This window comes from Aegilops tauschii, chromosome 3 (genome assembly GCF_002575655.3).
Source record: "Aegilops tauschii subsp. strangulata cultivar AL8/78 chromosome 3, Aet v6.0, whole genome shotgun sequence".
In the NCBI taxonomy this organism is placed as follows: Eukaryota; Viridiplantae; Streptophyta; class Magnoliopsida; order Poales; family Poaceae; genus Aegilops; species Aegilops tauschii.
The window spans coordinates 420,638,150-420,652,862 of NC_053037.3; positions in this window are offsets into that span (position 1 = coordinate 420,638,150).

Below are 14,713 nucleotides of genomic sequence, written 5' to 3' on the forward strand. Positions count from 1 at the left end.
CTTTTCTGGCACTCCGCCGGAGGGGGATTTGATCATGGAGGGCCTCTACACCAACCTTGCTGCCCTTCCGATGATGTCTGAGTAGTTTGCCACAGACCTACGGGTTCATAGCTAGTAGATAGATGGCTTCTTCTCTCTCTTTGATCTTCAATACAATGTTCTCCTCGATGTTCTTGGAGTTCTATTCGATGTAATCTTCTTTTGCGGTGTGTTTGTTGAGATCCGATGAATTGTGGATTTATGATCAGATTATATATGAATATTATTTGAGTCTTCTCAGAACTCTTCTATGCATGATTAAGATAGCTTTGTATTTATCTCCGATCTATTGATTTGGTTTGGCAAACTAGATTGATTTATCTTGCAATGGGAGAGGTGCTTTGTAATGGGTTCAATCTTGCAGTGTCCTCACCCAGTGACAGAAGGGGTAGCAAGGCACATATTGTATTGTTGCCATTAAGGATAAAAAGATGGGGTTTATACCATATTGATCGGATCAATCCCTCTACATCGTGGCATCTTACTTAAGGCGTTATTCCATTCTTGTTAACTTAAATACACTAGATGCATGCTAGATAGTGGTCGATGTGTGGAGTAATAGTAGTAGATGCAGGCAGGAGTCGATCTACTTGTCACGGACGTGATGCCTATATTCATGATCATTGCCTTAGATATCGTCATAACTTTGCGCTTTTCTATCAATTGTTCAATAGTAATTTGTTTACCCACCGTATGCTTTGTTTCAAGAGAGAAGCCTCTAGTGAAAACTATGGCCCCGGGTCTATTTGTCATCATATTATTTTCAGATCTATAAACCAAAAACACAAAAAAAACCTTGCTGTAATTTATTTATCTTTACTTTATGTTGCACTTTTATTTATCTTTTATACCTATCTCTATCAGATCTCATCCTTACAATTCACTTTGAAGGGATTGACAACCCCTTTTTCGCGTTGGGTGCAAGTATTTGTTTGTTTTTGTGGGTGCAACTATTGGAGACTTGTGTGTTCCTCCTACTGGATTGATACCTTGGTTCTTAACTGAGGGAAATACTTATCTCTACTTTGCTGCATCACCCTTTCCTCTTCAAGGGAAAAACCAACGCAAGCTCAAGAAATAGCCACAATGCACCAGCAGCACCTGCACCCACCTTCTGGGCATCGAGGACTAAACCGCGCCAACCTCACACATCTCCACCAGCCCGCCCCGACCTCACAGTTGGTCGCCATGGTCTGCAACAACTGTTTGATCGACCACACCTAGGAGTACTACTTCATTTACGAATCCATCTCGGGCTGCAGTGTCAACACGGCGGATTTAATTTTGTTTTCTAACAACAAGGACAACGACGAAGACACGATCTACACCTCTCGCAATGCTACTTGTGAGCTGCCTTGGGATTTCCTTGAAGAGGAAAGGATGATGCAGTATAGTAGAGATAAGTATTTCCCTCAGTTAAGAACCAAGGTTATCAGTCCAGTAGGAGTACCATGCAACAACTCATTAGCAATACCTACACACAAAATAGAAAATACTTGCACCCAACTCAAACAAGGGGTTGTCAATCCCTTGGCGGTTAATTGCAAGGATTAAATCTCGTAGTCATAGATAGATAAATAAAAACACAAAATAAAATGACGTAAATAAAAGTGCAGCAACATATTTTTTGATTTTTATATATGATTTAGATAGACCCAGGGGCCATAGTTTTCACTAGAGGCTTCTCTCTTGAAGATAGCATACGGTGGGTAAACAAATTACTGTTGGTCAATTGATAGAAAAGTGAATAATCATGACGATATCTAAGGCAATGATCATGTATATAGGCATCATGTCCGAGACAAGTAGACCGACTCCTGGCTGCATCTACTACTATTACTCCACACATCAACTGCTATCCAGCATGCATCTAGAGTATTAAGTTCATAAAGAACGGAGTAACGCCTTAAGCAAGATGACATGATGTAGACAAAGTAAACTCAATTAATATGAATAAACCCCATCTTTTTATCCTTAGTGGCAATGATACAAATATGTGTCATTTCCCTTTCTATCACTGGGATTGAGCACCACAAGATCGAACCCATCAAAAATCAATCTAGTTGGCCAAACCAAATTAATAGATCGGAGAGAAATACAAAGCTATAATAATCATGCATAAAAGAGTTCGGAGAAGACTGGAATAATATTTATAGATAATATGATCATGAACTCACAATTCATCGGATCCCAACAAACACACCGCAAAAATATTACATCGAATAGATCTCCAAGAACATCAAGGAGAACATTGTAGTGAAGATTAAAGAGAGAGAAGAAGCCATCGAGATACTAGCTATGGACCCGTAGGTCCGTGGTAAACTACCCAGAGATCATCGGAGGGGCAACAAGGTTGATGTTGAGCCCCTTCGTGGTTGATTCACCCTCCGGCAGAGTGTCGGAAAGGGCCCCCAGATGGGATCTCTCGAGAACAGGAACTTGCGGCGGCGAAAAAAGGGTTTCGGATGGCTCACTGTTGGTTTCCAGATTTTAGAGAATTTATAGAGCTGGAATTAGGTCAAACGGGGAACGAGGGCCCCACAGGACACAAGGGCGCGCCTACCCCCTGGGGGCGCTCTGGTGGCTTGTGGGTCACTCTTTCATCTTTTGTCCCTCTCCCAAAGCTTCGAGGGTCTCTTATGTCCAAAAAAAATTCTTCAAAAAGTTTCGTGGCAATTGGACTTTGTTTGGTACTGATATTCTGGAAAACCGAAAACAGGCAAAAAACAGCAACTGACACTTGGCACTAAGTTAATAGGTTAGTCCCAAAAAATGATATATAATTGCGTATAAAACAACCAAGATTGATACTATAATAGCATGGAACAATAAAAAATTATAGATACGCTGGAGACGTATCAAGCATCCCCAAGCTTAATTCCTGCTCGTCCTCGAGATGTAAATGATAATAAAAGAATTTTTGATGTGGAATGCTACCTATCATATTCATCATGTAATCTTTCTTTTGTGGCATGAATATTAAGATTCGAATGATTCAAAGCAATATTCTATAATTTGACATGAAGACATCAATACTCAAGCATACCAACAAATAGTCATGTCTTTCAAAATATCAATGCTAAAGAAAGTTATCCCTATGCCGTCATGCTCAATCATTGATCCATTCATGAAACACACTCAATATTAACTACACCCAATGCACAAGTATGACAATAGTGCTCTCCAGTTGGTACTTATAAGAGAAGGTGATGACTCAAAATAAAAATAAAAATACATAAAAGTAAAATGGATAGGCCCTTCGCAGAGGGAAACAGACATTTGCAGAGGTGCCAGAGCTCAAAGCTTAAAACAGAGATAAATTATTTTGAGAGACGTGCTTTTCCTGTCAACGTCATGACCGAATGTTTCCAATATCTCCCATGTTAGACACATTATATGTGGTTCCCAAATAGAAAATAAAGTTTTACTCCCCCTCGACCATTCTTTCACAATCCATGGCTAGCCGTATCCATGGGTGCCTTCAAAACTTTCAACTTTCAAGGGGGGGTTATTTCATTTTTGATTTTGATTCATTATGGGACTGGGCATCCCTATTACCTGCCACTTTCTCGTGCAATGACAAGTAAATAAACACTCATCGTGAGAATAACCCATCTAGCATGAAAGATATTGACCACCCCCTATCGCTCCATGAGCGGTACGAGCACACAAAACGGAAAATTATTTGAATGATTAGAGTTGGCACATGCAAATTTACTTGGAACGACATGTAAATACCGCATATAGGTAGGTATGGTGGACTCATAAGGCACAACTTTAGGTTTAAGGAATTGGATGCACAAGCAGCATTCCCGCTTACTACAAATGGAGGCTAGCAAGTAGATTAAGAAGCGACTAACCAGAAAATGAAAACGGTCATAAACATGCATTGAGAATAAGTAACACTGAATAATGCACCATAAGTAGGATATAACTTTGTTGCATAACTATTGACTTTTCGTGCATGCATAGGGAATCACAAACCTTAACACCAATATTCTCACTAAACCACAATTAATCACTAGTACAACCCACATATTATCATCTTCATATCGTAAAACTATTGCAAGGAATCAATCTTATCATATTCAGTGATCTACATGAAAGTTTTTATTATATCCTTCTAGAATATCCATCACATTAGGACCAAATTCATATCTTGTGCATATTGCCATTACTATTATTGTTGGGAACGTAGTAATTCAAAAAAATTCCTACGATCACGCAAGATCTATCTAGGAGAAGCATAGAAACGAGCGGGGAGAGTGTGTCCAAGTACCCCCGTAGACCGAAAGCGGAAGCGTTTAGTAACGCGGTTGATGTAGTCGAACGTCTTCACGATCCAACCGATCCAAGTACCGAACGTACGGCACCTCCGTGTTCTGCACACGTTCAGCACGATGACGTCCCTCGAGCTCTTGATCCAGTTGAGGATGAGGGAGAGTTCCGTCAGCACAACGGCGTGGTGACGGTGATGATGTAGTTACCGGCGTAGGGCTTCGTCTAAGCACTATGACGATATGACCGAGGTGTGTAACTGTGGAGGGGGGCACCGCACACGGCTAAGAGAAGACTTGGTGTATCTTTGGGGTGCCCCCCTCCCACGTATATAAAGGAGGGGGGAGGAGGAGGCCGGCCCAAGGGGGGTGCGCCAAGGGGGAGTCCTACTTGGACTCCTAGTCCAAGTAGGATTCGGCCCCCTCCTTCCTTCCTCCGGAGAGGGAAAAGGGGAAGGGAAAGAGAGGGAGAAGGAAAGAGGGGGCTGGCCTCCTCCCCTAGTCCAATTCGGTTTGGGCAAGGGGGGCGCCCCTCTCACGTGGCCTCTCTCCTCTCCTCCAATAAGGCCCAGTAGGCCCAATACTTCTCCCGGGGGTTTCCGGTAACCTCCCGGTACTCCGGAAAAATGCCCGAATCACTCGGAACCATTCCGATGTCCGAATGCAACCTTCCAATATATGAATCTTTACCTCTCGACCATTTCGAGACTCCTCGTAATGTCCGTGATCTCATCCGGGACTCCGAACAAACTTCGGTCATCAAAACACATAACTCATAATACAAATCGTAATTGAATGTTAAGCGTGCGGACCCTACGGGTTCGAGAACTATGTAGACATGACCAAGACACATCTCCGGTCAATAACCAACATCGGAACCTAGATGCTCATATTGGCTCCTACATATTATACGAAGATCTTTATCGGTCAAACCGCATAACAATATACGTTGTTCCTTTTGTCATCGGTATGTTACTTGCCCGAGATTCTATCGTCGGTATCATCATACCTAGTTCAATCTCGTTACCGACAAGTCTCTTTACTCGTTCCGTAATGCATCATCCCGTAACTAACTCATTAGTCACATTGCTTGCAAGGCTTATAGTGATGTGCATTACCGAGAGGGCCCAGAGATACCTCTCCGATACTTGGAGTGATAAATCCTAATCTTGATCTATGCCAACTCAACAAACACCATTGGAGACACCTGTAGAGCATCTTTATAATCACCCAATTACGTTGTGACGTTTGATAGCACACAAAGTGTTCCTCCGGTGTTCGGGAGTTGCATAATCTCATAGTCAGAGGAACGTGTATAAGCCATGAAGAAAGCAATAACAATGAAACTAAATGATCATTTATGCTAAGCTAATGGATGGGTCTTGTCCATCACATCATTCTCTAATGATGTGATCCCGTTCATCAAATGACAACACATGTCTATGGCGAGGAAACTTAACCATCTTTGATTAATGAGCTAGTCAAGTAGAGGCATACTAGGGACACTCTGTTTGTCTATGCATTCACACATGTACTAAGTTTCCGGTTAATACAATTCTAGCATGAATAATAAACATTTATCATGATATAAGGAAATATAAATAACAACTTTATTATTGCCTCTAGGGCATATTTCCTTCAATTATCAACTCTCAAAATAATATAAGTGAAGCATGAGAATGAATCTATTTCTTCAAAATATAATCACCGCCGTGCTTTAAAAGATATAACTGAAGTACTAGAGCATCTGCCTAACTCACGAAAAATGTATGTCCCTCTCAAATATGTGTGCCAGCAAAGATGATTGTGACAAACTAAAAATAAAACAAAACAAAGACTCATATAATACATGACGCTCCAAGCAAAACTCATATCATGTGATGAATGAAAATATAGCTCCAAGTAATGTTACCGATGATTGGTAGAAGAAAGAGGGGATGCCTTCTGGGGAATCCCCAAGCTTAGATGCTTGGGAGTTCCTTGAATATTACCTTGGGGTGCCTCGGGCATCCCCAAGCTTACGCTCTTGCCACTCCGTATTCCTTCATCCATCGTGGTCTCACTCAAAACTTGAAAACTTCAGCACACAAAACTCAACAGAAAACTCGTAAGATCCGTTAGTATAACAATCAAATTATCAACTTTAGGTACTGTTGTAAACCCGTTCATATTTTATTATTGCATTATACCTACTGCATTCTAACTTAACCATGGCTTATACCCCGTAATACAATCCATAGATTCATCAAAACAAGCAAACAATGCAGCGAAAATAGAATCTCTCAAAAACAGAACAATCTAACCCGAATTATGCTCATACTTCTGGAACTGTAAAAGTTCTGAAAAAATAGGAAAACATGGAAAATTTGTATGTCAATCATGTGTAAATAATTCAGATCAAAAGCACGTTCCAATGAATTTAAACAATCTGTTACTGGGCGCAAAAGTTTCTGTTTTTTCACATAATCAAATCAACTGTCATCCCAATCACCCCTAAGGCTTCACTTGGCACAAACACTAATTTAAACACAAAAACACAACCATAACAGTAGCATAATTGTGTGCAGACCAAAAAATAGAAAAGATAACTGTTGGGTTGTCTCCCAACAAGCTCTTTCTTTATAGCCATTAAGATAGGCTTGGGATATTAATGATGCTCACATAAAAGACAAGAATTGAAGTACAAAGAGGCCATCATAAAACATGTGACCTACACATTTAAGTATAACATACTTCCTATGCATAGGCATTTTATAGGAAAACAATTTATCAAGACAAGCAATTTCTAGCATATGCAAATAGGAAGAAGGAAGCATTAATAATTTCAACACAAAGAGAGGTGATTTAGTAACATGAAAATTTCTACAACCATATTTTCCTCTCTCATAATAATTACATGTAGGATCTGTTGGGGAACGTAGCATGCAATTTCAAAAAAAATTTACGATCACGCAAGATCTATCTAGGAGATGCATAGCAACGAGAGGGGAGAGTGTGTCCACGTACCCTCGTTGACCGAAAGCAGAAGCGTTATGTTAATGCGGTTGATGTAGTCGAACGTCTTCACGATCCAACTGATCCATGTACCGAACGTACGGCACCTCCGTGTTCAGCACACGTTCGGCTCGATGACGTCCCTCAAACTTTTGATCTAGTAGAGGGTCGAGGGAGAGTTCCGTCAGCACGACGGCACGGCGACGGTGTTGGTGATGTGATCTGCGCAGGGCTTCGCCTAAGCACTACGACGCTATGACCAGAGGAGTAAACTATGGAGGGGGCACCACACACGGCTAAGGGAACAATTGATGTGCCTTTGGGGTGCCCCCTGCCCACGTATATAAAGGAGGGGGAGAGAGGCCGGCGGTGAAAGGATCGAGATGGACCTAGAGGGGGGGGGGTGAATAGGTACAATTACAAATTTTAGTTATTACTTAGCAATTTTAGGCAGTAATGCGGAATAGGAAATTGAGCCTAACAATTGCAAGTATGATGCTAAGAGCTAAGCAAGATAAACAAGTAACACAAATATGTGAGTAAGCAAGCACAATATGATATAAGTAAGTTCTAAGAGACAAGTAACCACAAGTAGAGAGTTAGGGTTAGGAATAACTGCAACTCCGATAGACGAGGATGTATGCCGATGTTCACTTCCTTGGAGGGAAGCTACGTCACCGTTTAGAGAGGTGGATGTTACCACGAAGGCACACCAACGCCACGAAGGCTCACCCTATTCTCTCTTTGAGACAACACCACGAAGGCGTATCTCAACCACTAGTGGTAGACCTTGGGGTGGTCTCCAAACCCTCACAAACTTTTCCGGGGGTAATCACAATGGTCGATTCCTCTCCGAAAGACTCCTACCGCCTAGGAGTCTCCAACCTCCAAGAGTAACAAGAACGATGGGAAAAAGCTCAAGACTTTCTCAAATCACGATTTCCTTTGGTGCAAAGAAGGGGAAGGAGTGGATCTATCACTTGAGTGGACAACTTCTCTCAAATGCTCTCAAATCCCTTAGGGATCTAAGATTTGGTGTGGAAGAGTGAGAGAGAGAGTGAAATGTGTTCTTGAGGATATTTTAAGTGAGTGGTCAACCCTCACACGGGATAGGAGGGAGATATTTATAGTATGCCTCAATAAGTGGCCGTTGGAGCTCAAAACAGCACTGCAGCGTCGGACGTCCGATGTGCGATGGACGATCGAAGGCTCAGTAGACACCGGACGTCTGACAGGGACCGGACGTCCGATGTTTTGGCACGGTATAGAAGATACTGAACGACCAGAGGATCCCAGACGTCCGATGTTTAGGCTCGGTGGAGAGAGTACCAGACAACCGAAGAATATCAGACGACCTAGGGCTCGGCAGACAACGGACAACCGACAGGGACCGGACGTCCGATGTTTTGCCACTGTATAGAATATACCGGATGACCGGAGGGTACCGTACATCCGATGTTTTGGCTCTGATGAAAGATTGCCGGACGTCCGGTGAATACCGGACGTCCGATGTTTTGGCTCTGTCAAGGAGGAGCCGGACGTATGGTTAGTACCGGTCGTTCGACAGAGATGAAAACTAGATAATGATTTTGAAATAGATTTTGAGCAAGACTCTCACAAGACCCTATGTTCCCCTCTTAATAGTGCGGGATCCCTATACTCAAGAATAAACATAAATATAGTCTTGTTTCTTCGTTCTTGATGAAGTTAAATATTTCCGAAGATATAATCCACACACAATTGATTCTGAGGGGACTAAAACCTGAGATATACTTGACAAACTTTGTTAGTCCCCTATGAGTATATTATCATCAACATCAAAATAATATTAAGGGCATGATTGCACTTTCAATCTCCCCCTTTTTGGTAGTTGATGACAATATACACATAGTACAAAAGAAATAAAGGTTGCTCTATGCTCTAAGACAAATTTATTTAGGAGCTCCCCCTCTCAACCATAATTATTGCAACATTATATGGAGAGCTCCCCCTCACAGAGACAACCATCAAGAATATATGAGCACAATATCAAGAAAACTTGATAAAAACCATCATCATAAAAGCATATCACCATAATATCATAATATCTCAACATTCATAGAACATAGTTCATAGGACATAGTGGTTCATCATTACAACATAAGACATAGATATAAAGTCATACACCCACTCACGGCATAAAGCATAATGGTTCAACATAGATAGCTAGTACTAGTTCTCCCCCTTGGCAAGAACTACCCAAAAGGGGCAGAGAGAACGCACAGACAGTCAAAGGTCATCATCATCATCATCAATAGGAGCTCCACTACCACCAGCATCGTTGAGGAAATCAGCCCACTCAGGCCCCGAAGGAAAACCAAAGTCTGAAGGAGGAGCCGCCGGGAGACGCTCATCGTCACTCACATCAGTAGCACCAGAGTCATGAAGACGAGACTTCAAGGCATTCTTGGAAGTGATCAACGGTGGCCGACGATGGGGTGGCGGCCACGACCACCACCTCCCGCCTTCGGGCCGCGGTGGTGGAGCGGGTGATGGCCATGGTGGCCAGCAGTGTGGTGGCAGCCACGACGGCCACCTCCCGCCTTCGGGCCGCGGTGACGGAGCGGGAGATGGCCCTGGCTTTCGACGGTGGTGTGGCAGCAACGGCGACCGGCAACAGCTGCCGACGGGCAGCGGCGGCGGAGTGTGTGGTGGGTGTTCTGCGCACACCCAACAGGGACGCCACACGCACTACATTACGCCGGGGACTGCGCTGCCGCCGCGGTGTAGCCTCCTAGCTGGAGCTGTCTGATACGTCTCCAACGTATCTATGATTTTTGATTGTTCCATGCTATTATATTATCCATCTTGGATGTTTTATGGGCTTTACTATGCACTTTTATATTACTTTTGGGACTAACCTATTGACCCAGAGCCCAGTGCCAGTTTCTGTTTTTTCCCTTGTTTCAGTGTTTCGCAGAAAAGGAATATCAAACGGAGTCCAAACGGAATGAAACCTGCGGGAATGTGATTTTTGGAACGGAAGCAATCCAGGGGACTTGGAGTGCACGTCAGGGAATAAATGAGGAAGGCACGAGGCAGGGGGCGCGCCCACCCCCCTGGGCGCGCCCTCCACCCTCGTGGGCCCCTCGTGGCTCCCCTGACGTATTTCTTCCTCCTATATATACCAATATATCCTAAAACCTTCGAAGAACAGAATAGATCGGGAGTTCCGCCGCCGCAAGCCTCTATAGCCACCAAAAACCAATCGGGACCCTGTTCCGGCACCCTGCCGGAGGGGGGATCCCTCACCGGTGGCCATCTTCATCATTCCGGCGCTCTCCATGACGAGGAGGGAGTAGTTCACCCTCGGGGCTGAGGGTATGTACCAGTAGCTATGTGTTTGATCTCTCTCTCTCTCGTGTTCTTGAGGTGGTACGATCTTGATGTATCGCGAGCTTTGCTATTATAGTTGGATCTTATGATGTTTCTCCCCCTCTGCTCTCTTGTAATGGATTGAGTTTTCCCTTCGAAGTTATCTTATCGGATTGAGTCTTTAAGGATTTGAGAACACTTTATGTATGTCTTGCATGTGCGTATCTGTGGTGACAATGGGATATCACGTGATCTACTTGATGTATGTTTTGGTGATCAACTTGCGGGTTCAGTGACCTTGTGAACTTATGCATAGGGGTTGGCACATGTTTCATCTTGACTCTCCGATAGAAACTTTGGGGCACTCTTTGAAGTTCTTTGTGTTGGTTGAATAGATGAATATGAGATTGTGTGATGCATATCGTATAATCATACCCACAGATACTTGAGGTGACATTGGAGTATCTAGGTGACATTAGGGTTTTGGTTGATTTGTGTCTTAAGGTGTTATTCTAGTACGAACTCTATGATAGATCGAACGGAAAGAATAGCTTCGTGTTATTTTATTACGGACTCTTGAGTAGATCGATCCGAAAGAATAACTTTGAGGTGGTTTCGTACCCTACCATAATCTCTTCGTTTGTTCTCCGCTATTAGTGACTTTGGGGTGACTCTTTGTTGCATGTTGAGGGATATTTATATGATCCAATTATGTTATTATTGTTGAGAGAACTTGCACTAGTGAAAGTATGAACCCTAGGCCTTGTTTCAAAGCATTGCAATACCGTTTACGCTCACTTTTATCATTAGGTACCTTGCTGTTTTTATATTTTCAGATTACAAAAACCTATATCTACCATCCACATTGCACTTGTATTACCATCTCTTCGCCGAATTAGTGCACCTATACAATTTACCATTGTATTGGGTGTGTTGGGGACACAAGAGACTCTTTGTTATTTGGTTGCAGGGTTGCTTGAGAGAGACCATCTTCATCCTACGCCTCCCACGGATTGATAAACCTTAGGTCATCCACTTGAGGGAAATTTGCTACTGTCCTACAAACCTCTACACTTGGATGCCCAACAACGTCTACAAGAAGAAGGTTGCGTAGTAGACATCAAGCTCTTTTCTGGCGCCGTTGCCGGGGAGGTGAGTGCTTGAAGGTATATCTTTAGATCTTGCAATCGAATCTTTTTGTTTCTTGATTTAGCACTAGTTTAGTTTATAAAAGAAAACTACAAAAAAAATGGAATTGAGTTTGCCTCATATGCTTCATCTTTTTAATATATTTCGTGAGTATGATGGAAAGGAAAATTGTGCCAAAGTGTTAGAAGAAGAATGCATTAAAATGTTTGGCACTAAATCTTTAAATGATGAGCATGATTGCAATGTTGTTAGTATGAATTCCTTGAATATCCATGATGCTAATGATATGCAAAGCCACAAGCTTGGGGAAGCTATGTTTGGTGAAGATGATATTTTTTGTCCCCCAAGCTTTGATGAGCAAATTTACTATGATGAAAGCATGCCTCCTATCTATGATGATTATTGTGATGACACGTATGCTTTAAAGAATAATGATAACCATGAAACTTGTCATCTTGATCTTAATTTTCAATCACATGATAGTTATTTTGTTGAGTTTGCTCCCACTATTGTTCATGAGAAGAATTTTGCTTATGTGGAGAGTAATAAAATTTCTATGCTTGTAGATCATGAAAAGAATGCTTTAGGTGCTGTTTATATTGTTGAATTCATTCATGATGCTACTGAACATTATTATGAGAGAGGATCATATGCTTCTACATATTGCAATAATATCATCTTTCCTCTCTGTGCGTTGAAAATCTTGAAGCTATGCTTGTTTTTCCTTCCTATGCTAGATGATTCTTGTTCCCATAAGTTGTTTGCTCACAAAATCCCTATGCATAGGAAGAGGGTTAGACTTAAATGTGCTAGTCATATTCTTCATGATGCTTTCTTTATGTTTCAATTCTTATCTTTTTGTGAGCATCATTGAAATCATCATGCCTAGCTAGGGGCGTTAAACGATAGCGCTTGTTGGGAGGCAACCCAATTTTATTTTAGTTTCTTGCTTTTTGGTTCTGTTTAGTAATAAATAAATCATCTAGCATCTGGTTATATGTTTTAGTTAGTGTTTGTGCCAAGTAACACCTATAGGATCTTCTTGGATGATAGTTATTTGATCTTGCTGAAAATTCCAGAAACTTTCTGTTCACGAAAACAATTGTTTAAAATCACCAGAACATGATAAAATACTGATTCCAATTGCAGCAGATCAATAATCAAGTTATCTAGGTCGTCCTATTTTGGTAGAATTTTCTAAGTTCCAGAAGTTTGCGTTAGTTACAGATTACTACAGACTGTTCTGTTTTTGTCAGATTCTGTTTTTCGTGTGTTGTTTGCTTATTTTGATGACTCTATGGCTAGTAAAATAGTTTATAAACCATAGCGAAGTTGGAATACAGTAGATTTAACAACAATAAAAATAAAGAATGAGTTCATTACAGTACCTTGAAGTGGTGTTTTTTTTCTTTCGCTAACGGAGCTCACGAGATTTTCTGTTAAGTTTTGTGTTGTGAAGTTTTCAAGTTTTGGGTAAAGATTTGATGGACTACGGAATAAGGAGTGGCAAGAGCCTAAGCTTTGGGATGCCCAAGACACCCCAAGGTAATATTCAAGGACAACCAAGAGCCTAAGCTTGGGGATGCCCCGGATGGCATCCCCTCTTTCGTCTTCGTTCATCAGTAACTTTACTTGGAGCTATATTTTTATTCACCACATGATATGTGTTTTGCTTGGAGCGTCATTTTATTTTCTTTAGCTTTGCTTGCTGTTTGAATAAAGTACCAAGATCTGAAATCCTTAAATGTTAGAGAGTCTTCACATAATTGCATAATTATTCAACTACTCATTGGTCTTCACTTATATCTTTCGGGGTAGTCTGTCGTTTGCTCTAGTGCTTCACTTATATCTTTTAGAGAACAATGGTGGTTTTATTTTGAAGAAATAGATGAACGCTCATGCTTCACTTATATTATTTTGAGAGTCTTAAACAGCATGGTAATTTGCTTAATCCTAATATGCTAGGTATTCAAGACTAGTAAAAACTTTCTTATGAGTGTGTTGAATACTAAGAGAAGTTTGATGCTTGATGATTGTTTTGAGATATGGAGGTAGTGATATTAAAGTTGTGCTAGTTTAGTAGTTGTGAATTTGAGAAATACTTGTGTTGAAGTTTGCAAGTCCCGTAGCATGCACGTATGGTAAACGTTATGTAACAAATTTGAAACATGAGGTGTTCTTTGATTGTCCTCCTTATGAGTGGCGGTCGGGGACGAGCGATGGTCTTTTACTACCAATCTATCCCCCTAGGAGCATGCGCATAGTGCTTGGTTTTTGATGACTTATAGATTTTTGCAATAAGTAAGTGAGTTCTTTATGACTAATGTTGAGTCCATGGATTATACGCACTCTTACCCTTCCATCATTGCTAGCCTCTTCGGTACCGTGCATTGCCCTTTCTCACATTGAGAGTTGGTGCAAACTTCGTCGGTGCATCCAAACCCCGTGATATGATACGCTCTTTCACACATAAACCTCCTTATATCTTCCTCAAAACAGCCACCATACCTACCTATTATGGCATTTCCATAGCCATTCCGAGATATATTGCCATGCAACTTTCCACCATTCCGTTTATCATGACACGTTCATCATTGTCATATTGCTTTGCATGCTCATGTAGTTGAAATAGTATTTGTGGCAAAGCCACCGTTCATAATTCTTTCATACATGTCACTCTTGGTTCATTGCATATTCCGGTACACCGCCGGAGGCATTCATATAGAGTCATACTTTGTTCTAGTGTCGAGTTGTAATCATTGAGTTGTAAATAAATAGAAGTGTGATGATCATCATTTTCTAGAGCATTGTCCCAAGTGAGGAATAAAAAAAGGCCCAAAAAAATGAGAGAAAAAGAGAGAAGGGACAATGTTACTATCCTTTTACCACACTTGTGCTTC